General features: G+C 37.8%; 1 protein-coding gene across 4 annotated transcripts in view; it reads left to right on the top strand.

The window, feature by feature from the left end:
- The first annotated feature begins 1,833 nt into the window (after positions 1-1,833).
- The window catches only part of SCAPER (S-phase cyclin A associated protein in the ER), a 523,563-nt gene continuing 499,622 nt past the window's right edge, over positions 1,834-25,774 (top strand). For 2 of the 4 annotated variants that reach the window (XM_032623633.1, XM_032623632.1), the window contains exon 1: positions 1,836-1,881. The gene's annotated coding sequence lies outside the window, so the exon portion shown is untranslated. Of the gene's footprint in view, positions 1,882-5,004; positions 5,079-25,774 lie in introns of all 4 variants that reach the window. The other 2 variants (XM_032623631.1, XM_032623630.1) reach the window with 2 other exon arrangements.

The following is a 25,774-nucleotide window of genomic DNA, read 5'->3' as shown; positions in this document are numbered from 1 at the left end:
TGACGTATTGATACATGTTATAATGTGGTTGTAGCTTGAAAAACATGCTAAGTGAAAGAAGCCAGTCACAAAATACCACATATTGCATGATTCCTTTTGCATAGAATGTCCAGAATAGGCAAATCTATATATGGAAAAAATAGATTAGTGGTTGTTTATGGCTGAGAGGAAGTGGGCAAGTGACTTTTAATGAGCATTGGGTTCGTTTTTGGGGTGATGAAAATGTCCTAAAATTGATTATAGTGACAGTTGCACAACTCTGTGAATGTACTAAACACCATTGAACACTTTGAGTGAACTGTGTAATAAATAAAATATCTCAAGCTGTTTTATATGTATATAAGAAAGATGAGTGATTTTTGTTTTTGTCTTCTTGATTTCGAGAGGTTCAAGTGGAGATGACCAGGTAGTTAACCATGTGGCTCTGGAGCTCAAAGCAGAAATCAGGGCTGGAGATATATATTGGGAAATATAGGGGACAAAGATACTAACTGAATTTAAAAAGAAGCAATCACCAGACAGAGTGTGTCCAGCTGGAAAAGAGAGGGCCTACACCTATCCCTGAGGGATACCAACATTTAAGGGGTGAGAGAAATAACAGGAGACTTCAAAAGAGGTGGAGAGGGAGTGGTTAGAGATGGAGAAGTGAGATCAAGAGAGTAAAAGTGGAAGGCAAAAAAAGAGTGTTTCCAAATGTAAGGAGTGTCAACTGATTCAGAGAAATTAAGTTAGGTCATGATGATAACGCCCATAGGATCTGCAGTAGGGAGATCCCTAGTGACTTTGAAGAGTGGTTTTCATAAGGTGGTGGGGCAGAAACCGGAGGGCAGTAACATGAGTATTTATTTATTTGGCTGTGCTGGGTCTTCATTGCTGCATGCGGGCTTTCTCTAGTTACAGAGAGTGGGACTACTCTTTGTTGTGGTGAGCAGGCTTCTCATTGCGGTGGCTTCTCTTGTTGTGGAGCACGGGCTCTTTTATTTCTTTTATTTCTTATTTCTTTTATCTCTTTTATTTCTTAAGTCCAAGCATCTAGAATAGCATCTGACATATAGTAGGTACTCAAAAAACACTTGTTAAATAAATGAACGAAAGAGCAAGTTTTCTAAGAAGGCAAGAGGGAAGAGGAGCCAGAACAGCCAACAATATGGTTCCTGCCCTCACAGTACTTACAGTCTAGTTGTGAAGTAGACTCCATTGGATTCCATAACTTCCTGCTCATTGTGGGAAGCAAAGGAGAGGTAAAGGTAAAGAGAGTTTCTCAGATGTATGAAAAGTGATGGGGGAATATTCATGTGATAATTATGGTCTGCGTTGTTCAGAGCTCTAATTTAACACCGTTAAATTGTTAGGTCTTTGTACTTTGAGCCTTTCAAGCTTGGCGCCCAAGAGAAGCTGAATAAAGCTTTGCGGCAGAGAATAAACTGTGTTCAGCTTAGGGCTGCTGCTTTTCTGAAGCGCTTTCAGTCACAGATTTTTGAGGCGTACTTCTAGGTCCTTTATCTATGGGACAGACTGTGGTGATAAGGGAGGCAGGGGGAAGGGGCTGATTCCGAAAGACAGAGAGAGAACCGTGCGGCCAAAAGCGCGTGCAATCGCATAGCCTAGGGGGTGGAATAGCCAGCCACCTACAAGCAGCCGTGACCGGGCCACGAAGGGCGCCCACGCCCTGCCTCCCGCTTCGGCGGCCCATAGGCGGGAACCGGGCTGCGCTTGCGCGCGGACTGCCGAAGAGGGGAGCGGGGAGAGGCGCGGCTGCCGCTGGAAGTCACGTGGTGCAGCGGCCAGCCGCCCCGCCCCTGTGCAGCCGCCCCGCCCCCGCCCCGCCCCTTTCCCGGCGGGACGCTCGGAGCCGCGCTGAACTGCGCAGGGCGGTCAGGGGTGAGTGTCCGCGAGGGGCGCGCGTTGCACAGAGCTGGGCGGGCCTGGGCTGGGGTGCGGGCCGGCGGAATGCTTAGCGGGGGCCAAGGGGACAAAATGGCGGCGGGGTACGCCCTTTCACCCCCTCCCCTCACCTGGGAGTGGAAGCGGAGAAGGGCAGGGAACACTGCTGGGGGAGGGGAGCCGCGGCTACTCGGGAGGGCCCTGGGGTCCTCTGAGGAGGCCTGGGGGCGGGGGTGGGCAGGCTTTGGGCCTGCCCTGTGGACTCATCTCGGGGTGTGAGCGACAGGGGACTGCGCGCACCCCGCGGGCCGAGAGGTGGACAGGGGGGCTGCGTTACTCCTTAGAGGGGCGGCCCGGTCCGAGGTTTCTGGAATATCTAAACTGCGAAGGGCTAGCGGAGGAGCCGCCCTCCCAGCCTTTCATTTGACAGGTGATCGTCATCATCTCATTCTCAGCGAGGTTTACCACGCTTTCCCTGCACAGTGACTCGGGTATTAGCTCTCCCCGGGAAGTAGGGCGGGAAAGGTCTCTCCATCTTACAAATGGGTAAACTGAGGTCTGCAGGGGTAAAGAGTTTAACCAGGGCCTGGCACCTGGGTGTAGTAGAACCCAGCCTTCTGCCTGTTTTAGCGCTCTCTTCCCAGCACTTTATTCCCGCCTACCCTCCCCTACCAGTGAGGGACGGAGTGAGGGACGGGATTGTTTGAAAGCAGGCAGAAAACTGGTCCTCCAGGCAGCACCTGCTGCTGTCAAGTGGCTCTCGCTGAGGTGGGGCCTGCCCGCCTGAGAGCAGCTTCCTGTCGTTTGTGAACTATATTCCTCATTCTGTTTGTGCTAAGTTATTCTAACATGAAAATAGCTGTTCAGTATAGTCATCTTACTGAGTAGATAGTAGTTCCTTATGTGTATTATGGTTTGTTACAGTTTACATATTGATTTCACCAACATTAATTTCATTCTCATAAACAATCCGAGGTGGAAGGATGGGTTAAGCGTTATGACCATTTTACCAGTGGGGAAACTGAGGTCATTACTTGCTCCAAATCACCCACTGGTGAATGGTTCATCTGGAATTAAGTTTTCAGACCTGAGGTTGGTATTCTGACCAGTGTCCCTGTCTGGTTTATATTGATGCTCTGGCCCTTGTTATTTTTTTTTTTCCTCCGGGTAACTATGACTTTTCCTCAAAATGTAGTGGTGCAGATTGATTTATGCTGCATATTGAAATGATCTGAATAATATCGACTAAGGAATTAATATTTTAATTAATCAAAGAATTTTTAATATGATTTGGAAAGGTGTCTTTGTGGGAGGAAGTGTGGTATCATGGCCTTGAAGGCAAACTGATCTGAGTTTGAATCCCAGCTCTCCTACTTGTTCTTGGACAGATTAATTTTTCTGAGTCTTGGTTTCCTCATCTATAAAGTATGGATATTATTATCCACCTCATAAATTTGTTGATAGCAAGTAAATGAGGTGTCTGTAAAGCGTTTAGAACTGCTCCTGGCCCGTAGTAAGCACTCAGCAAATGCATGCTCCTTTCCTTCTTTCTCTCCACTCCATTGAGCTGCCATTCTTTGTTCTCTAAAATTCTCTAAACCCTGGTGGTTTAGGTCAGTCTACCTGGTGGATTATGCATGGAAGCATAATCAGTGTTGCTATATGAATGCAGTTATGAATAATTTGTTGATTGGTCTCCAAAGGATCTAGTGTTTTAAACATAGACTTCAAAAATATTTGTCCTTACAGCTTCATAGATATTTAAGAATCACTAAAATGTTGATTTGATATTGACTTTATTAATTCCTTCATTTAACCACTTTAATGTTTTAAGGATAAGATTAAGGGACTTGAGAGTCTGTCTTTTCTTTCACCTTCATACCCAACCACAACCCAACCTAGTTTAAAGGAGAAGCAAAAATTCTTTGGGAATCACATGGGAACATTCTTTAAACACCTAGAAAGTGATGGTGGTATTTAGTGGGAAGTTAAATAGAATTTTCTTTAATGGTGCAATCTAATATCCATTGTGAAATTGGCATTTCTGAAATTGTAGAAGTGAAAACGGCAGATGGCATGTATAACAAAATAAGTCACTAATAGAAATCTGTTTCCAGTTTTATGCTGGGATGGTAACCTTTTTCACAAGCGTGTTTGGCTTTGGCAGTAAGTCTTATGGAATATAAGCAAAAGATCTACAGTCCATTGGTGGAGACAACCTTAAAAAAATATTAGAAGGAAATGATTTATAGGCAGACTTTCCCCTCTGTGACGTGAAACACTAAAGATTTCATGAAGCTTTGCTAAAATAATTACTACTTTTTAATGATAACTTTAAAAAATATATATGTTTATTTATTTATTTGTGGCTTCATTGGGTCTTCGTTGCTGTGCATGGGCTTTCTCTAGTTGCAGTGAGCGGAGGCTACTCATCGTTGCGGTGCCTCTCATTGTGTTGGCTTCTCTTGTTGCGGAGCATGGGCTCTAGGTGCCTGGGCTTCAGTAGTTGTGGCGCGTGGGCTCAGTAGTTGTGGCTCATGGGCTCTAGAGTGCAGGCTCAGTAGTTGTGGTGTACGGGCTTAGTTGCTCCGCAGCATGTGGAATCTTCCCGGACCAGGGCTGGAACCTGTGTCCCCTGCATTGGCAGGTGGATTCTTAACCACTGTGCCACCAGGGAAGTCCCCTAACTTCTTAAAGCACTAAGTTTATTATATATTTAATATTATATATTTTGTGAAATGGAGAGAATAGAAAAATTAATTTCTATATACCAGTTTATTTCAGCAGTTACCTATGCACGGACAGTCTTGTCCCATAAAAGCTATCACTCCCCATTGTTTTGAAGCAAATCTCAGACATCATATTTCATTTGTAAAGATTTCTGTATGTGTCAAGCCAGCTTTTAATATACTATTGGAAAGAGAAGTAATTTTGATATTTTCAAAGAGGCATGCCAGGTTCATGGGAGAAAATAAATGCCTTTTACTTGATGTTTTCATGGTAGTAAATATAGGTGTGATCAGAATTGAAAACCTCATTAAACAACTTGGACTTATAAAATGTCTGTGTTGCTCTTCAAAATACTACTTATTTTACTGTAATACGCTTACTTTCCATTAGGAAACATGTGAAAAATTACTGATAGTTTTGGAGTATGCGGACATCAGCATTGTTTAAGTACCAGTCTTAGAAAGGTAAATACTAAGATTTTCTTATATTTCAGAAAAAGCAAAAACATGGGTGATAGATTTTATGAACATTGGAGAAGAACTGATTGAAATCCCGATTTTTCTAGAATTTATTGACAAGCATGATACAATTCATAGATGTACTGTCCTGACTTCAGTTAATTGGGCCTATAATTTTTAGAATAGTGCTACTAGCAGGCTTCTCACTATTTTGGGCCTGCCATTTGATTCTTGCCTTTTCAGAGCCTGGTGACCGAACTTAGAGAAGAGAGAAGCCTTTCCTGGCACTTGAGCCAGTCTTCACATTTTTATCTCTAGGACTCTCAGGTGTCTCTACATTCTGGGACTGCAGGGCAGGGTAGGACAAGTGAGACCTCAGTTCATCACAGGCAGCAGCTTGTTCAGAAACGTTGGGGCCAGTTAGTCCTAGTGTTCATTCCCTGTTTACTGACTTATTTTGTTTTTTGTGCTCTATTTTCTACGTGGCCATTGTTTTGCCATAGCCTGGGTTCTCAAATTTAATTTGAGTAGCACTGCCAATATATTGCCATATCCATTTTTTTATATTAGCTGATTTTTCATTTAGGTTAGTGTTATAAATTTTCTTTTAAAATTTAAGTAGAAATGTAGTTCTTTTTATAGAAAAATGTTTTGTAGATAATAGTATGGGTGGTAGTTATGGCAAATGTCATGAAACAAGTAACTGATTGAAATTTTGGAAATTGTAAGTTCTATTTTTAGAGAACAGCTTTATTGAGATATTTAACATACCATTAAATTCAATCATTAAAGTGTACACTTCAGTGGTTTTTAGTGTATTCATGGAATCGTGCAACCATCACCACAATCAATTTTAGAACATTTCAGTATCCCACTATGAAGCCCCATAACTATTAGCATTCATTCCCTATTCCTGACTTCCCTCCCCACTTTTCCATCCTACTCCCTACCTCTGCCCCAGGCAACTATTAATCTACTTTCTTTCTCTATGAATTTGCTTATTTTGGCAAATAGAATCATGCAGTATGCAGATTTTTATGTCTGACTTTTTCCATTTAATGTAACATTTACAAGGTTCATCTATGTTGTAGCATGTATCAGCACCTTATTCCTTTTTTTAAAATATAAGTTTTAGGTGTACAGCATTATAAGTTACCATCTGTATACACTACGAAGTGACCACCACCATAATTATAGTTACCATCTATCACCATGTAGTTGCCCCCTCCTTCATCCACTTCCCCCCCACCCCCCACCAATCCCCTACCCCTCTGGTAACTACTAATTTGTTCTCTGTATCTGTGAGTTCGTCATTGTTTTATTTTGTTTGGGTTTTTTTTCATTCCACATATGAATGAAATCATATAGTTTTTTCTCTTTCTCCTTCTAACATATTTCACCTATCATAATACCTTCATGGTCCATCCATGTTGTTGAGAATTGTAGGATTTCATTCTTTTCTGTTACTGAATAATATTCCATTGTATATGTATATCACATCTTTATCCACTCATCCATCGATGGAGACTTAGGTGGTTTCCTTACCTTGGCTATTGTGAATAATGCTACAGTGAACGTAGAGGTGCATGTATCTTTTTAAAATAGTGTTTTCTTGTTCTCCCAATAAATACCTGGAGGTGGAATAGCTGGGTCAAATGATAGTTTTATTCTTAATTTTTTGAGGAATCTCCATAGTGTTTTCCGTAGTGGCTGCACCAATTTACAGTCCCACCAATAGTGTATAAGAGTTGTCTTTTCTCGGCATCCTCTCCAACATTTGTTATTTCTTGCTTTTTTTGATAATGGCCATTCCAACAGGCATGAGGGGATATCTCATTGTGGTTTTGATTTGCATTTCCCTGATAATTAGTGATGTTGGACATTTTTTTTCATGTGCCTGTTGGCTATCTGTATTTCTTTTCTGGAAAAATGTCTATTCAGATCCTTTGCCCATTTTTAAATTGAGTTTTTTCTGTTGTTGTTGAGTTGTGTGAGTTCTTTATATGTTTTGGATATTAACCCCTTATCAGATGTATCATTTGCAAATATCTTCTCCCATTTGGTAGGTTGCCTTTTTGTTTTATTGATGGTTTCCTTTGCTGTGGATAAACTTTTCAGTTTGATGTAGTCCCATTTGTTTATTTTTGCTTTTGTTTTCCTTGCCTTTGGAGTCAGATCCACAAAAACATCTAAAGACTGATCAGTGAGGTTACTGCCTATGTTTTCTTCTAAGAGTTTTATGGTTTCAGATCTTACATTCAAGCCTTTAATCTGTTTTGAGTTAATTTTTGTGTATGGTGTAAGATGGTGGTCTAGTTTCATTTTCTTGTGTGTGACTGTCCAGTTTCCCAACCACCATTTATTAAAGAGACAATCATTTGCTCCTTTGGTGTAAATTAATTGTCCATATATGAGTGGGTTTATTTCTGGACTGTGAATTCTGTTCCACTGATCTATGTCTCTGTTTCTGTGGCAATACCACACTGTTTTGATTGCTGTAGCTTTGTAGTATAGTTTGAAATCAGGGAGCATGATACCTCTAGCCTTCTTCTTCTTTCTCAGGATTTTTTTGGCTATTCAGGATTGTTTGTGGTTCCATACAAATTTTGGAAGTGTTTGTTTTAGTTCTGTAAATTTTGCCATTTGAATTTTGATAGGGATTGCATTGAATCTGTAGATCACATTGGGTCATTTGGACATTTTAACAATATTAATTCTTCCAATCCAAGAGCATAGAGCATCTTTCCATTTATTTGTATCTTTTTCATTTTCTTTCACCAGTGTCTTATATAGTTTTCAGTTTACAGGTCTTTCATCTCCTTGGTTAAATTTATTCCTAGGTATTTTATTCTTTTTGATGCAGTTATACATGGGAATGTTTTCTTAATTTCTCTTTCTGATAGTTTATTATTGTGTAGAAATACCACAGATTTCTGTGTATTGATTTTGTATCCTGCAACTTTACTGAATTCATTTATTGGTCTTAACAGTTTATGGTGACATCTTCAGGGTTTTCTATGTATAGTATCATGCCATCTACAAATAGTGACAGTTTTACTTCTTCCTTTCCATTTTGGATGCCTTTTATTTCTTTTTCTTGCCTAATTGCTGTGGCTAGGATTTCCAATACCATGTTGAATAAGAGTGGTGAAGGTGGGCATTCTTGTCTTGTTCCTGTTCTTAGATGAAAAGTTTTCAACTTTTCACTGTTCAGTATGTTAGCTGTGGGTTTGTTGTATGTAGCCTTTATTATGTTGAGGTATGTTTGCTCTGTACCCACTTCGTAGAGAGTTTTTATTATAAGGAGATGTTGACTTTTGTCAAATGCTTTTCTGCATCTATCAAAATGATCATGTGGTATTTATCCTTCCTTTTGTTATTGTGATGTATCACATTTATTGATTTGTGAATTTTGAACCATCCTTGCGACCATGGAATAAGTCCCACTTGATTGTGGTGTACTTGGTGTATGATCCTTTTACTGTATTGTTGGACACCGTTTGCTAATGTTTTGTTGAGGATTTTTTAATCTGTGTTTATCAAAGATACTGACCTGTAAATTTTTTTTGTTTTTTTGGTCACATCCTTGTCTGGTTTTAGTATCAAGGTAATGCTGGCTTCGTAAAATGTGTTTAGAAGGTTTTCCTCCTCCTCAGTTTTTTGAAAGAGTTTGAAAAGGATAGGTGTTAAATTTTCTTTGACTGTTTTGTAGAATTCACCAGTGGTGCCATTTGGTCATGGACTTTTGTTTATTGGAAGGTTTTTTATTTCTGTGTCAGACTCCTTAATAGAAATCTGTCTATTCAGATTTTCTTTTTTTCATGATTGTCTTGAAAGATTATATATTTCTGGGAATTTATCCATTTCTTCTAGGTTGTCAAATTTGTTGGTGTATAATTATTTATAATAGTCTCTTTTGATCCTTTGTATTTCTGAGCTATCAATTTTAACATCTCCTCTTTCATTTATGATTTAATTTGAGTCCTCCTCCTTTTTTTCTTGGTTAGTCCAGCTAAAAGTTTGTTGAATTTGTTTATCTTTTCAAAGAACCAGTACTTAGTTTCATTGATCTTTCCTGTTTTTTTTTTTTGTTTTATTTTCTATTTTATTTGTTTTCTTCCTATCTTTATTATTTCCTTCTACTAATTTGGGGCTTCATTTGTTCTTCTTTTTGTAGTTCCTTTAGGTGTTAGGTTAGATTGTTTATTTGGGATTTTTCTTGTTCCTTAAGGTAGGCCTGTATTGCTATGAACTTCCCTTAGAACTGCTTTTGCTTCATCCCACTGAATTAGGTATATCACATTTCTGTTTTCATTTGTCTCTGGGTATTAAATTCTCCTTTGATTTCTTCAGTGACCCATTGGTTGTTAAGTAACATGTTGTTTTACTGTCCATGTTTCTGTGATTTTTCCCATTTTTTTTCCTTGCTATTGATTTCTAGTTTCATACTATTTGGTTGCAGAAGATACTTGACATGATTTCAGTCTTCTTGACTTTATTGAGACTTGTTTTGTGACCTAACATGTGATCTGTCTTGGAGAATGTTCCATGTGCACTTGAGAAGAATGTGTAATCAGTTGCTTTTGATGGAATGTACTCTATTTATCTATTAAATCTACTTAGTATAATTTGTTGTTTAAACCTGATGTTTCCTTATTGATTTTCTGTCTGGATGATCTATCTATTGATGTAAGTGGGGTGTTAAATTCCCCTACTATTATTGTATTGCTTTCCATTTCTCCCTTTAAGTCTGTTAATATTTGCCTTATATATTTTGGTTCTCCCCTGTTAGGTGCATGTACATTTAGAAATGTTATACAGTCTTGCTGGATTGACCCCTTTATCCTTATATAATGTCTTTGTCTTTTAATACCATCTTTGTTTTAAAGTTTGTCTGTTATGAGTATAGCTATTCCAGCTTTCTTTTCATTTCTATTTCCATGGAATATCTTTTTCCATCCTCTTACTTTCAGTCTGTGTGTGTTCTTTCTTCTGAAGTGAGTCTCTTGTAGACAGCATATAGATTTTTTTTTTAAAATCCCTTCAGCCACTCTGTGTCTTTGGATTTGTGAATTTAGTCCATTTACATTTAAAGTAATTATTGATGGGTACTTATTGCCATTTTGTTAACTGTTTACTGGATGTTATTGTAGTTCCTCCCTGTTGCTTATTTTCTTTCTCTCTTCCCTTGTGTGTTGGTGGTTTTCTTTAGAGTTATATTTAGATTCCATTCTCATTTTCTTTTGTGTATTTACTATAAGTTTTTTCGTTGCTGTTACTCTGAAGTTCACATACAATATCCTACTTACTTTGTAATTAGTGCTATGTATTGGCTTGGTAGCAACTTAAATTTGAACAAATTCCAAAGGTTTATCTTTTTACTACCCCCAACATTTTATACTTTGATGACACATTTTACATTTTATTTTGTGTATCTCTTAACTAATTGCAGTTATAGTTGATTTTATTACTTTTTGTCTTTTAATTTTCATGCTTGCTTTCTGAGTGATTGATCCACTACCTTTGTTACTTATTTACCTTTTCCAGTGTGATGTTTCCTTCCATAAATTTTCTTATTAATTAGTGTCATTTCTTTTCAGCTTAAAGAAGTCCCTTTAATATTTCTTTTAGAGCCAGTATAGTGATGATGAGTTCTTTTAGCTTTTGCTTCTCTGGGAATCTCTTGATGTCTTACTGAATTCTGAATGACAACCTTGCTGGGTAGAGCATTCTTGGTTGGAAGTTTTTTCTCTTTACTTTGAATATGTTATGCCATTCCCTTCTGGTCTGTGAAGTTTCTGCTGAAAAATCTGCTGATAGCCTTTTGGGGTTTCCCTTCTATGTAACAAGTTGTTATTCTCTTGCTGGTTTTAGGATTTTCTCTTCACCTTTAACTTTCAGCATTTTAATCATAATGTGTCTTGTTATGTATCTCTTTTGATTCACCTTATTTGGAACTCTTGGGGCTTCCTGGTCCTGGATGTCTGTTTCCTTCCCTAGATTAGGGAATTTCTGAGCCACTATTTAAATAATTTTTTTTGGCCCTTTCTCTGTCTCTTCTTCTTCTGGGACCCCTATAATGTGAATATTATGCTGCTTAATGTTGTCCGAAAGGTCCCTTATCATATCTTCACTTTTTAAAATTCTTTCTTCACTTTGCTGCTATGTCTGGGTGAATTCCATTCTTTAGTCTTCCAGCTTGATGATTGGTTCTACCTCATCAAGTCTGCTGTTGAACCCCTGTAGTGTATTTTTCAGTTCAGTTATAATTTCTGTTTGGTACTTTCTTATGTCTTCTATCTTTTTGTTGAAGGTCTCACTGTGTTTTTCCATTCTTCCAAGTTCGGTGAGCATTTTATTACTATTATTACTATTTTTTGCTGCATTGGGTCTTTGTTGCTGCACACGGGCTGTCTCTAGTGCAGTGAGCGGGGGCTACTCTTTGTTGTGGTGGCTCCTCTTGTTGCAGAGCACAGGCTCTAGGTGCATGGGCTTCATTAGTTGTGGCACGTGGGCTCAGTAGTTGTGGTGCATGGGCTTAGTTGCTCCATGGCATGTGGGATCTTCCTTGACCAGGGCTTGAACCTGTGCCACCTGCATTGGCAAGTGGATTCTTAACCACTGCGCCACCAAGGAAGTCCCTGGTGAGCATTTTTATGACATTACTTTTAACTCTTTATCAAGTAGATTGTTTATCTCTCTATGATTTAGTTCTTTTCTTGAGGTTTTTTCCCTTGGTTTTTCAGTTGGAACATATTTCTCTATTTCCTCATTTTGCCTAAGTCTCTGTGTTTGCTTCTGTGTATTAGCTGTATCAGCTGTTTCCCAATCCTGAAGGAGTGGTCTTATTTAGATGTCCTGTGGGGCTCAGAAGTGTAATTCTGCCTGGCCACCAGAGCCAGGTGTTCCTAGGTGGACTGCATGGGCCTCCTATTGTGGCAGGGCCACAGTGACTGTGGGGCACTGGTGGGCAGGGCTATCACTCAGCTGGCTATGAGGCCTGGCTTAGGCACAGGGGTAGGCAGAACTCTAAGTGGGGCATGGCCACTGGCACTAACAGGTTACATGGAGAATTTCAAATGCATGCCCGCCAGTGCTGGCATTAGCAAGGTAGCCTGACATCACAAAAATGGCTCCCACTGACACTTCCTAACTCACTTTGTGAGGCCAATATCACTTTGATACCAAACACAGTAAATTACAGGCCAATATCTTTGATGAACATTTCAATACAAGCAAAAATCTGCAACAAAGTATTGTTGAGTCAGCAAAAAGTATTCAGACTGAATTCAGCAGTACATTGAAAGGATCATTTACCATAATCAAGTGGGATTTATTCAACATTTATAAATCAGTAAATGTGATATACCGCATTAGCAAAATGAAGGCCCCAAATCATATGATTATCTCAATAGATGCAGAAAAAACATTTGACAAGATTTAATGCTAATTTATAATAAAAACTCTCAACATAGGAGGGACATACCTCAACATAATAAAGGCCATATATAAAACAAACCTTCAGATAACATCATACTTAATGGTGAAAAATTTAAAGCTACCTCTCTAAAATTGGGGCAAGACAAGCATGCCAACTCTTGCCACTCTTATTCAGCATAGTATTGGAAGTCCTAGCCAGAGCACTTAGGCAAGAAAGAGAAGTAGAAGTCATCCAAATTGGAAAGAAGTAAATTCACCACTATTTGCAGATGACATGATTTTATAAATAGAAAACTCTTAAAGACTCCACCAAAAAGCTATTAGAAATAATAAATAACAGGGGAATTCTCTGGTGGTCCATTTGTTGGCGCTTCATGCTTCCACTGTGGGGGTCACAGGTTTGATCCCTGGTTGGGGAACTAAGATTTTGCATGCTGCATGGCCAAAAAAGAAAGAAGAAAGAAAGAAAGAAAGAATAAATACAGTAAAGTTGCAGGGTACAAAATCAAAATACAAAAATTTGTTGTGTTTCTATCTGCTAGCAATGAGCTAGCAGGAAGAGAAATTAGGAAAAGAATCCTATTTAAATTACAACAAAAAGAAAAAAATATGTAGGAATAAACTTAACTACGGATTTGAAAGACCTTTACACTCAAAAGTGGAAGACATTGTTGAAAGAAATTGAAGAAGACATAAATAAATAGATATTCCGTGCTTATGGATTGGAAGAAGTAATATTGTTAAAATGTCCATATTACCTAATGCAATCTGCAGATTCAGTGCAATACCTATCAACATTCCAAGGACAATTTTCAGAGAAATAGAGCCAAAAATTATAAAATTTACGTAATATTAAAATTTACATGGAACCACAAGATACTGAATAGCCAAGGCAATCCTGAGAAAAAAGAACAAAGCTGGAGGTATCACACTCCCTAATTTCAAACTATATTACAAAGCTATAGTAAGCAAAACAGAATGGTATTGGCAGAAAAATAAATAAACTGGTCAGTGGAAGAGATTTGCGAGGCCAGAAATAAACCCACTCATATATGGAGAATTGATTTATGACAAAGGAGCATAGAACATACAATGAAGAAAGGCTGACTTCTTCAACAAATGGTGCTAGGAAAACTTGACAGCCATGTGCAAAAAAATGAAACTCTAGCTCACATCATACGCAAAAATCATTAGCTCACACCATACACAAAAATTAACTCAAAATGGATTAATGATTTGAATGTAAGACCTGAAACCGTAAAACTCCGGAAGAAAACACAGGCAGTATGCTCTTTGACATTGGTCTTAGCAATATCTTTCTAGATTTGTCTCTTCAGGCAAGGGAAACAAAAGCAAAACTAAACAAATGGGACTACATCAAACTGAAAAGATTATGTGCAGCAAAGGAAACAGTCAGCAAAACAAAGACAGCCTACTAAGGGGGAGAAGATACTTGCAAATGATGTATCTGATAAGGGGTTAGTATCCAAAATATATAAAGAATTCATACAACTTAATAACAAAAAGCAACAACCCAATTAAAAAATGGGCAGAGGATCTGAATAGACATTTTTCCAATGAAGACATACAGATGGCAATAGGCACATGAAGAGGTGTTCAACATCATTAATAGGGAGATGCAAATCTAAACTATAACAAGATACCCCTCATGCCTGTTAGAATAACTATTCAGAAAGCCAAGAAATAACAAATGTTGGTGAGGATGTGGAAAAAAGGGAACCCTTATGCACTGTTGGTGGGACTGTAAATTGGTGCAGCCACTGTGGAAGACATTATGGAGATTCTTCAAAAAATTAGGAATAGATCTACCATATGATCCAGCTATCCCACTTCCTGGTATTTATCTAAAGAATATGAAAACACTAATCTGAAAAGATAGCTGTATCCCTATGTTCATCACAGAATTATTTGTTTTAAAATAATTTTTAAACATTTTATTTATTTATTTATTTATTGGATGCATTGGGTCTTTGTTGCTGCACGCAGGCTTTCTGTAGTTGCGGTGAGCGGGGGCTCCTCTTTCGTTGCAGTGCACGGGCTTCTCATTGCGGTAGCTTCTCCTATAGTGGAGCACAGGCTCTAGGTGTGTGGGCTTCAGTAGTTGTAGCACACGGGCTCAGTAGTTGTGGCTTGTGGGCTCTAGAGTGCAGGCTCAGTAGTTGTGGTGCACGGGCTTAGTTGATCCATGGCATGTGGGATCTTCCTGGACCAGGGCTCGAACCCAAGCCCCCTGCATTGGCAGGTGGGTTCTTAACCACTGTGCCACCAGGAAGTCCCTGCAACATTATTTATAATTACTAAGATATGGAAACAACCTAAGTGCCCATCAACAGATGAATGGTTACAGAAGATGTGATACATATATATATGGATATGGATATGGATTTGTATACACACACACACAATGGGATACTACTCAGCCACAAAAAGATGAAATCTTGCCATTTACAACCACATGGATGGAACTTGAGTGTATTATGCTAAGTGAAATAAACCACATGGAGAAAGACAAATACTGTAAAATTTCACTTACGTGGAATATAAAAACAAACAAAAAATAAGTGAACAAACCAAATCAAAAGAAACGTGGATAAAGAGAACAGAATAGTGGTTACCAGAGGGGAAGGGACAGAAAGGAGTAGGGTAAAATGCATAAAGGAGATTAACTGTGTGTTGACACATGGAATCTAAATTTTTGGTGGTGAGCACACTGTAGGGTATACAAAAGTAGAAATATAATGTTGTATACACAAAATTATATAATGTTATGAACCAGGTTACCTCAAAAAATAAATCTTAAAAAAAAGTCTCCTGTCAGTGTCTCAGTCCCTGGGGAATGTTCTAATTGGATTCTGCCTCTCTGGCAGATGCTTCAAGATAGTAAGTGGGTCCTCATTACTTAGGGTCCATGCTTTTTAATCAGGTGTTTTTACGCTGATTCTTGGGTTAAGTCTACCTATGAGCCCTTTAAGAGTGGGTTGTCCATACTCTGAAGTTCTATAGGTTTCCTGGGCATATTTTCTATTGGTATTTGAAGACAGTTTGGGGGGCTCATCTCTCCTGTGAAGGGTCTACAGGTTGGAGTGCTTGATGTGGAGCTCACATCCCTCACTTTTCAGGCAAAGATCCATACCTTTGTGGTCCCTCCCGATTGTGAATTGACACAGCTGGTGGGTGGGTTTTCCTTGGTGAAACTATCTCTGCCTCTCTGATCCTCTGCCTCTCCTATCTGTCTTGATGTTGTCCTTTTACCTTTTGTTGTGGAGGTTCTGTTTACCCAGTTTTCATGTCCCTTTCCAAGGAAATTATTCCATATGTAGTTTTAGATTCATTGTGTCTGTAGGAGGAGGTGAGTTCAGGATCTTCCTGCAGCACCATGTGAATGCTCCCGAACCTTTTTTTTTTTTTTTAAATAAAACTTTTTTCTTAGAGCGGTTTTAGAATTGCAGCAAAATTATGAGACACATATAGAGACTTCCCATGTACTCCCTGTCTCCACTCATGCATAGCCTCCCCATTATCAACATCCCCTGCCAGAGTGGTACATTGGTTACAATTGATGAACCTACATTGACAAATGATTGTCACCGAAAGTCCATAGTTTACATTACTGTTTAATCTTGGTGTTTTACATTTTATGGGTTAGGACGAATGTATAATGGCATGTGTCCACCATAATAGTATCATACAGAGTACTTTCACTGACATAAAAATTCTCTGTGCTCTACCTATTCATTCCTCCTTCCCCTTGAATCCCTGGCAACCATTGATGTTTTTCTTGTCTTGGTAATTTTGACTTTTCCAGGAACTTCATTTCTTTTATGGATGTACCACATTTTATTTATTCATTCATCAGTTGATAGTCATTTGGGTTGTTGCACTTTTTGAATTCTATGGACAATGCTGCTATGAATATCTGTGTATAAGCATTTTTTTGTGGGGCTATATTTTCATTTCTCTTGGGTATGTTTCTAGGAGTGGAATTGCTGGGTTATACTGTAACTCTGTATTTAACCTTTTTAGGAACTGCCAGAATGTTTACAAAACCAGCTGCACTATATTGCATTCACAATCCGCAGTGTATGGTGGTTCCAGTTTTTTCACATCCTCTATAACACTGGTTTTGTCTGTCTTTTGGATTATAGTCATTCTGGTAGTTGTGAAGAGGTATCTCATTGTAGTTGTGAGGTTGTGATTTGTATTTCACTAATGACTAATGATGTTTAACATCTTTTGATGCTCTTATTAGCCATTTATTTATCTTTTTGGGAGAAATGAGAACATGGCCTTTCTAACCTGATGTAATAGTGACATTTAACCTGACGTGGCTCTTGGTGTCACTCATGTGCTTGCTTACTCTATTGGTTTTTTTTATTCAAGTGGATTGCTCCCCAGAAATCCACTGTATTTAAATACTCTACGTGACACACACATCCCTTATTTATGTTTATTAATCTACACATTATAGTTTACCCAAGTAAGTTAAATTAGGTCGCATTTGCTTATTTTTCCTTTTGTTTCCTTTGCCTTAGGAGGCAGATCCAAAAAAATACTGCTGCAGTTTATATCAAAGAGTGTTCTGCCTGCACTTTCTTGTAGTTTTATGGTTTCCAGTCTTACACTTAGGTCTTTAATCCATTTTGAGTTTATTTTTATATTTTGAGTGAGAAAATGTTCTAATTTCATTCTTTTACATGTAGCCGTCCAGTTTTCCCAGCAGCAGTTATTGAAGAGACTGGCTTTTTTCTATTATATATTCCTGCCTCCTTTGTTGTAGATTAATTGACTGCAAGTGCACGGGTTTATTTCTGGGCTCCCTATTCTCTTCAATTGATATATGTGTCTGTTTTTGTGTCAGTGGCATATTGTTTTGATTTCTGTAGCTTTGTAGTATAGTCTGAAGTCAGGGAGTGTGAGTTCAGATTTGTTCTTTTTTCTAAACATTGCCTTGGCTATTTAGTTTCCTTTGTGATTCCAAATGATTTTTAGGATTTTTTGTTCTAGTTTTGTGCAAAAATGTCATGGGTATTTTGATAGAGATTGCATTAAATATGTAGATTGCTTTGGGTTATATGGGCATATTAACAATAAACTCTTCCAGTCCATAAACATGGGTTATCTTTCCATCTCTCTGTATCATCTTCAGTTTCCTTCATCAGTATTTTATAGTTTTCAGAGTATAAGGTCTTTCATCTCCTGGATTAAGTTTATTTCTAGATATTTTATTCTTTTTGATGTGATTTTAAATGTTTTTTTTCTTTCCCTGATAGTTTATTATTAGTGTGTAGAACAACAACATATTTCTGTATATTAGCCTTGTATCCTGAATCTTTACTGAATTCACTTCTTAGTTCTAATGGTTTTTTGGTTGGGACTTTAGGGTTTTCTATATATAGCATCATGTCATTTGCAAATAGGGACAGTTTTACTTCTTTTCTTCCAATCTGGATGCGTTTCGTTTCTTTTTTTTTGTCCAATTGCTGTGGCTAGGATTTACAATACTTTGTTAAATAGAAGTGGTGGAGGTGGGAATCCTTGTTCCTGAGTTTAGAGGAAAAACTTTCAACTTTTCATCATTGAGTATGGTGTTAACTGTGAATTTGTCATAAATAGCGTTTATTATGTTCAGATATGTTCCTTCTAAACCAGCTTTGATGAAAGTTTTTGTCATAAATCGATGTTGAATTTTGTCAGATACTTTTTCTGCATCTATGATTGTGATTTTTATTGTTCCTTTTGTTAATGTTGCATATTACATTGATTTGCAGATATCGAACTGTCCTTGTATCCTTGGAATAAATCTTGCTTGATCATGTGTATGATTCTTTTTATATATTGTTGAGATCAGTTTGCTAATATTTTGTTGAGCATTTTTGCATCTATATTCATCAGAGATATTGACCCATAATTTTATTTTTTTGGAGTATCTGTGTCTCTTTTTGTTATCAGCATAATGGTGGCATTGTAGGATGAATTTGGGAGTGTTTCCTCCTCTTCAACTTTTTGGAATAGTTTGAGAAGGATAGGTATTAGCCCTTCTTCATATGTTTTGTAGAATTTCTCTATGAAGCTGTGAGTCCCTGAACTTTTGTTTGCTGTCAGTTTTTTTTTATTATTAATTCAGTTTCACTGCTAGTTATCAGTCTGTTCAGATTATCTATTTCTTGTTGATTCCATCTTGGACGTTTGTATGTTTCTAGAAATTTATCCATTTCTTCTGTATTGTCCAATTTGTTACCATATAACTGCTTGTAGTATTCTGATTTTTTGTATCTCTGTGATATTAGTTGTAATTTCTCCTGTTTAATTTCTTATTTTGTTTATTTGGGTCTGCTCTCTTTTTTTCTTGATGAGCCTGGTTAATGGCTTTAAATTTTGTTTGTCATTTCAGAAAACCAGGTCTTGGTTTTATTGATCCTTTTTATTGTTTTTTTGGTCTCCGTTTTATTTGTTTCCTCTCTGATCTTTATTATTTCCTTCCTTCTGCTCACTTTTGGCTTTTTTGTTCTTCTTTTTCTAATTCCTATAGATGGTAGGTTAGGATTTTTATTTGAGATTTTTCTTGTTCCCTGACATAGGTCTGTATTGCTATAAACTTCCCTCTTAGGTCTGCTTTTGCTGCATCCCATAGACTTTGGAGAGTTGTGTTTTTATTTTCATCTATCTGAAGGTAATTTTTGATTTCCTCTTTGATTTTTTCATTGATCTATTTTTTTTAGTAGTCTGTTTGGTCCCCTTGTGGTTTTTTTTTCTCATTTTTCTTCCTGTAATTGATTCTAGTTTCATACTATTATGGTTGGAATATTGCTTGATGTAAATTTAAAAAAATAAATTATTTTTGGCTGCATTGGGTCTTCATTGCTGCATGTGGGCTTTCTTTAGTTGTGGCAAGTGGGGGCTACTCTTCGTTGCGGTGCGTGTGACTCTCACTGCAGTAGCTTCTCTTGTCGCGGAGCACAGGCTCTAGGCATGCGGGCTTCAGTAGTTGCAGAGCTGCACTGGAGCAAGAGGGGCTGGAGCGGGCACTCAGTGTGGATTGGGGCATGCGCTGGGGCTGTCCAGGCCTTACAGTCACAGTCCAGACCACTCCCAATCTGCTGCCTCTGGGAGTGCCAGTAATGGCTGCCCTTGCCCCATTCAGATGCAGAGCTGGGTCCAAGTTGGCGCCATCCCCCACAACTGCGCACTTTCCTTGGCAGCGGCAGCCTTCACCCTAGTCGGGAGCTGTGTGGCGGAGCAAGGTAGGCCAGGGCGTGCACTGGGGTGGTTGTGGAAACCAGCTAGAGTCCCAGGCAGTCTCAGCCTGCTTCCTCTGCCTTGTTTTGGGAGCAAGCAAGCATGTGCATGCTCTTAATGAGTGGAGTTCACGTTTCTCACAGTCCCCCTGCCAGTCCCACTTGTCTTCAAACCAGTGAAGGGGATTTGTCTTTCTGGTGTTGGACTCCGGGCCTGGAGTGCCCAATATGTGGTTCAAACCCCTCTATTTCCAAAGAGGATCTCCAAAACCAAGTAATTCCCCTACTTCTGTGTCCCCTCCTTCAGGTGTGGGTTCCAACCTGATCACTACTCTTCCCTTCTTTCCTGACTCTGTGTGGATCTTTCTTTACAGCCTTGGTTATGTAAGAGTCTTTATGCCAGTCTCCAGTCTGTTTCCTGTGAGAATTGGTGTGTTTCTTTCTTTTTTTTTTTAATATGTTCTTGGGGGGAGGTGAGCTCAGCATCCTCCTATCCTGCTGTCTTGATCTCCTCCCCTGCATACATTTCAATTTATATCATTATAATCTTTTAAGGTTGTAATTGTACTCCAGTTGTATTTCAGAAAAATCTGGAAAATAGCAAAGAACAAACATAGGCAGATGCTTAACCACTGCGCCATGAGGGAAGTCCTGCGTTACATAGATTTTTAAGTGTCAGTTTTGGGATATGTATTTGGGTCTGACTTCAGAGACCCATTCTTTACTTCACATTGCTTCTTGTCTATTTCAAATCTGTTTTCCAGTGCATATAGATCATATAGTACATAAGTTTTGTGTCTGCCTTAAAAAAGTTATTGGTATCTAGCCTACAACTGTCTTTACTGAAAAGCTCAGTAATTGATTCTGGAATTACCAAAAGAAAAAGAGGTAATTCTGCTTAATCAACAAGCCAGCCTACTTCCTTCCTTCCTTTCCTTCAAAATCTTTGTTGAGTGACTACCATTTTTTAGATAGAATCTTAAGTAGAGGAAAGAGAAGATCACTGAGATGCTGATCGTGTCCTTCAGGATCCTAAAATATAGTAGAGGAGGAAATTCTCATCCAAGGAAAATGGGGAAAAGAGTATAACACTAATTGAGCATCTACTATGTGCTGGATTTTATGTATTACTTAAAAAACTATTGGGGTACTTGTTATGTAACAGATATTTTCTTAACTGGTGGAAACTCTAGTATGCTACCATTTAACTCTAAAAAGTAGATATTATTCTCTTTACAAAAGAGAAAACTGAAGTTCTGAGGGATTAATGAGTTGTCCAAGGTTATGTAACTAGTAGCTATAGTAATCTGCTAAATTGAGATTCAGTTCCGTATCAGTGTGTAGTCTTTCCCACTGTGCCATACTGATTTCAGTAGAAGTGTTTCTCATCTAATCCTCCTAACAACCTTATAAATTAAGGATAGCCTTTATTTTTTCCCCTTAAGCTGTGTGCCCTTTTCTTTAATCAATTTTACTGGTATAATTTACAAACAAAAAGTATAACCACTTTTTAAGTGGGCAGTTAAATGAGTATTGACACATTTATATATAATTGGGAACCACTACCGCAATCCATCTTCCCAGAAAGCTGCCTTGTACTTCTCCCCAGTCCTTCCCTTCCAACTGAGGCAATCCTCTTTTGATATTTTCACCTAGGATTAGTTTTGCATGTTCTAAAACTTGATATAAATGATATAAATTCAGTATTCTTTTGTGTTCAGGTTCTTTTTCTGAACATAATGTCTGTGATATCCATTTTATTGCATATATCAATAGTTCATTCCTTTGTATTGCTTTCTATTCTGTTATACATTTATGCCACAATTGGATTATCTCTTTTCTTTTTGATATTTCGGTTGTTTCCAGTTTGGAGATATTATGAATAAAGCTGCTTTCAACATTTGTATATAGGTCTTTGTGTGGAAAAAATTCTCTTGGGTAAACAACCCAGCCTTAATTTTTATAGGTGGGAATACCGATACTCAAAAGGGTTGAATGACTTCTCAAGGTCACATGACCAGTGATTTGGTTGACTCCTGTGCCTATATACTCTTTTTCCACTGTATCACACTTTCCCCCACTTTTTAGAGGTAATGATTACAGATGAAGTGACCTGGGAATTCAGATGAAGATCTCTGTCAGCTGGGGATATCAAAATGGGTTTCATGAAGATGACTTTTGAGTTGGCCTTGAAGAATTGATAGGCTTTGAATACATATAGGGTGAGAAGAAACGAATATTGTGAGCAAAGATTGTTTTTTTTTTTTTTTCACACACACACACTGTATTTTATTTTTACAAGAGATAAATAGACTGACACCAAGCATTATAAATGGATGACCACAACAGAAGCAGCAAGGATTGCAATTACCAAACACGAAACACACTCATACTATGTCATAATATTGACATTCAGTCCAGTAATCCTCCACTGTAACAGTTTCTTTACTTCGCAGTGAAAATTGATTTGTATATTTTTTGCCTCTGAGTCCTTGTGGGATTTTTTTTTTAATTCAAACAGAAAGTCACAACAATTATAATCATCCTCATCAGTTCACTCAGTCCCATGTAATTAATTTTTTTCATCTTGATCTTTTGTTAGCACTTTTATGAGTTCATCAGTTTTCCATTAGAGTTCTGAAAATGCTTATTCATTCAGTTCAGCACTATAGTCAGTTACCAGAAACCTGTACTTGTCGAAGTCTTTTCCATGAATTCCTTGAAGATGAAACCCTTTTATAGGAGCATATTTGCAAAAGCATCAGAGTACACCCAGAACTGTCTGTAAATGACAAAAGACTTAAAAATGACCACAGTTAAAGATTTGATGAAAGTTCATAATAATGCAGTTGACAAGGAAATTTAGTTATTTCTGAGATATACATTTTAAAGTAATAACTAGTATTATTACTTATAACATTATACCAGAACATATAAGAGTTTTAGAAATTTCATGTAGTATCTGAAACATTTATATTAACATATTTCCATACAAATAACCCAAAGAAAGTTCTGTATTAGTTGTTTTTTTGTTTGTTTGCTTATACTGCAGGTTCTATTAGTCATCAATTTTATACACATCAGTGTATACATGTCCATCCCAATCGCCCAATTCAGCACACCCCCACCCCCACCCCACCATGGTTTTGCGCCCCTTGGTGTCCATACGTCTGTTCTCTACATCTGTGTCTCAACTTCTGCCTTGCAAACCGGTTCATCTGTACCATTTTTCTAGGTTCCACATACATGCATTAATATACGATATTTGTTTTTCTCTTTCTGACTTACTTCACTCTGTATGACAGTCTCTAGATCCGTCCACATCTCAACAAATGACTCAGTTTTGTTCCTCTTTATGGCCGAGTAATATTCCATTGTATATATGTACCACAACTTCGTTATCCATTCGTCTGTCGATGGGCATTTAGGTTGCTTCCATGACCTGGCTATTGTAAATAGTGCTGCAATGAACATTGGGGTGCATGTGTCGTTTTGAATTATGGTTTTCTCAGGGTATATACCCAGTAGTGGGATTGCTGTGTTATATGGTAATTCTATTTTTAGTTTTTTAAGGAACCTCCATACTGTTCTCCATAGTGGCTGTATCAATTTACATTCCTACCAGCAGTGCAAGAGGGTTCCCTTTTCTCCGCACTCTCTCCAGCATTTGTTGTTTGTAGATTTACTGATGATGTCCATTCTAACTGGTGTGAGGTGATACCTCATTGTAGTTTTGATTTGCATTTCTCTAATAATTAGTGATGTGGGGCAGCTTTTCATGTGCTTCTTGGGAAGCTGTATGTCTTCTTTGGAGAAGTGTCTGTTTAGGTCTTCTGCCCATTTTTGGATTCGGTTGTTTGTTTCTTTAATATTGAGCTGTATGAACTGTTTATATATTTTGGAGATTAATCCTTTGTCCGTTGATTCGTTTGCAAATATTTTCTCCCAGTCTGAGGGTTGTCTTTTTGTCTTGTTTATGGCTTCCTTTGCTGTGCAAAAGCTTTGAAGTTTTATTAGGTCTGATTTGTTTATTTTTGTTTTTATTTCTATTACTCTAGGAGATAGATCAAAAAAGATCTTGCTGTGATTTATGTCAAAGAGTGTTCTTCCTATGTTTTCCTCTAAGAGTTTTATACTGTCCGGTCTTACATTTAGGTCTCGAATCCAATTTGAGTTTATTTTTGTGTATGGTGTTGGGGAGTGTTCTAATTTCATGCTTTTACAAGTACCTGTCCAGTTTTCCAAGCACCACTCATTGAAGAAACTGTCTTTTCTCCATTGTATATCTTTGCCTCCTTTGTCATAGATTAGTTGACCATAGGTGTGTGGGTTTATCTCTGGGCTTTCTATCTTGTTCCATTGATCTATGCCTCTGTTTTTGTGCCAGTACCATATTGTCTTGATTACTGTAGCTTTGTAGTATAGTCTGAAGTCAGGGAGTCTGATTCCTCCAGCTCCGTTTCTTTCCCTCAAGACTCCTTTGGCTATTTGGGGTCTTCTGTGTCTCCGTACAAATTTTAAGATGATTTGTTCTAGTTCCGTAGAAAATGCCATTGGTAATTTGACAGGGATTGTATTGAATCTGTAGATTGCTTTGGGTAGTATAGTCATTTTCACAATATTGATTCTTCCAATCGAAGAACATGGTATATCTTTCCATCTGTTGGTATCATCTTTAATTTCTTTCATCAGTGTCTTATAGTTTTCTGCATACAGGTCTTTTGTCTCCCTTGGTAGGTTTATTTCTAGGTATTGTATTCTTTTGTTGCAGTGGTAAGTGGGAGTGTTTCCATAATATCTCTTTCAGATTTTTCATCATTGGTGTATAGGAAATGCAAGAGATTTCTGTGCATTAATTTTGTATCCTGCAACTTTACCAAATTCATTGATTAGCTCTAGTAGTTTTCTAGTGGCATTTTAAGGAATTTCTATGTATCGTATCATGTCATCTGCAAACAGTGACAGTTTTACTTCTTCTTTTCCAATTTGTATTCCTTTTATTTCTTTTTCTTCTCTGATTTCCATGGCTAGGACTTCCAAAAATATGTTGAATAATAGTGGTGAGAGTGGACATCCTTGTCTCCTTCCTGATCTTAGAGGAAACGCTTTCAGTTTTTCACCATTGAGAATGATGTTTGCTGTGGGTTTGTCATATATGGCCTTTATTATGTTGAGGTAGGTTCCCTCTATGCCCACTTTCTGGAGAGTTTTTATCATAAATGGGTGTTGAATTTTGTCAAAACCTTTTTCTGCATCTATTGAGATGGTCATATGGTTTTTATTCTTTGATTTGTCAATACGGTATATCACATTGATTGATTTGCGTATATTGAAGAATCCTTGCATCCCTGGGATAAATCCCACTTGGTCATGGTGTATGATCCTTTTTATGTGTTGTTGGAGTCTGTTTGCTAGTATTTTGTTGAGGATTTTTGCATCTATATTCATCAGTGATATTGGTCTGTAATTTCCTTTTTTTGTAGTATCTTTGTCTGGTTTTGGTATCAGGGTGATGGTGGCCTCATAGAATGAGTTTGGGAGTGTTCCTTCCTCTGCAATTTTTTGGAAGAGTTTGAGAAGGATGGGTGTTAGCTCTTCTCTAAATGTTTGATAGAATTCACCTGTGAAGCCATCTGGTCCTGGACTTTTGTTTGTTGGAAGATTTTTAATCCCAGTTTCAATTTCGTTACTTGTGATTGGTCTGTTCATATTTTCTGTTTCTTCCTGGTTTAGTCTTGGAAGTTTATACGTTTCTAAGAATTTGTCCATTTCTTCTAGGTTGTCTATTTTATTGGCATAGAGTTGCTTGTAGTAGTCTCTTAGGATGCTTTGTATTTCTGCGGTGTCTGTTGTAACTTCTCCGTTTTCATTACTAACTTTATTGATTTAAGTCTTCGTTTTTCTCTTGCTGAGTCTGGCTAATGGTTTATCAATTTTGTTTATCTTTTCAAAGAACCAGCTTTTAGTTTTATTGATCTTTGCTATTGTTTTCTTTGTTTCTAGTTC

This window comes from Phocoena sinus, chromosome 2 (assembly GCF_008692025.1).
Source record: "Phocoena sinus isolate mPhoSin1 chromosome 2, mPhoSin1.pri, whole genome shotgun sequence".
NCBI classification, from domain to species: Eukaryota; Metazoa; Chordata; class Mammalia; order Artiodactyla; family Phocoenidae; genus Phocoena; species Phocoena sinus.
This window is presented reverse-complemented; position numbering and strand designations above follow the sequence as displayed.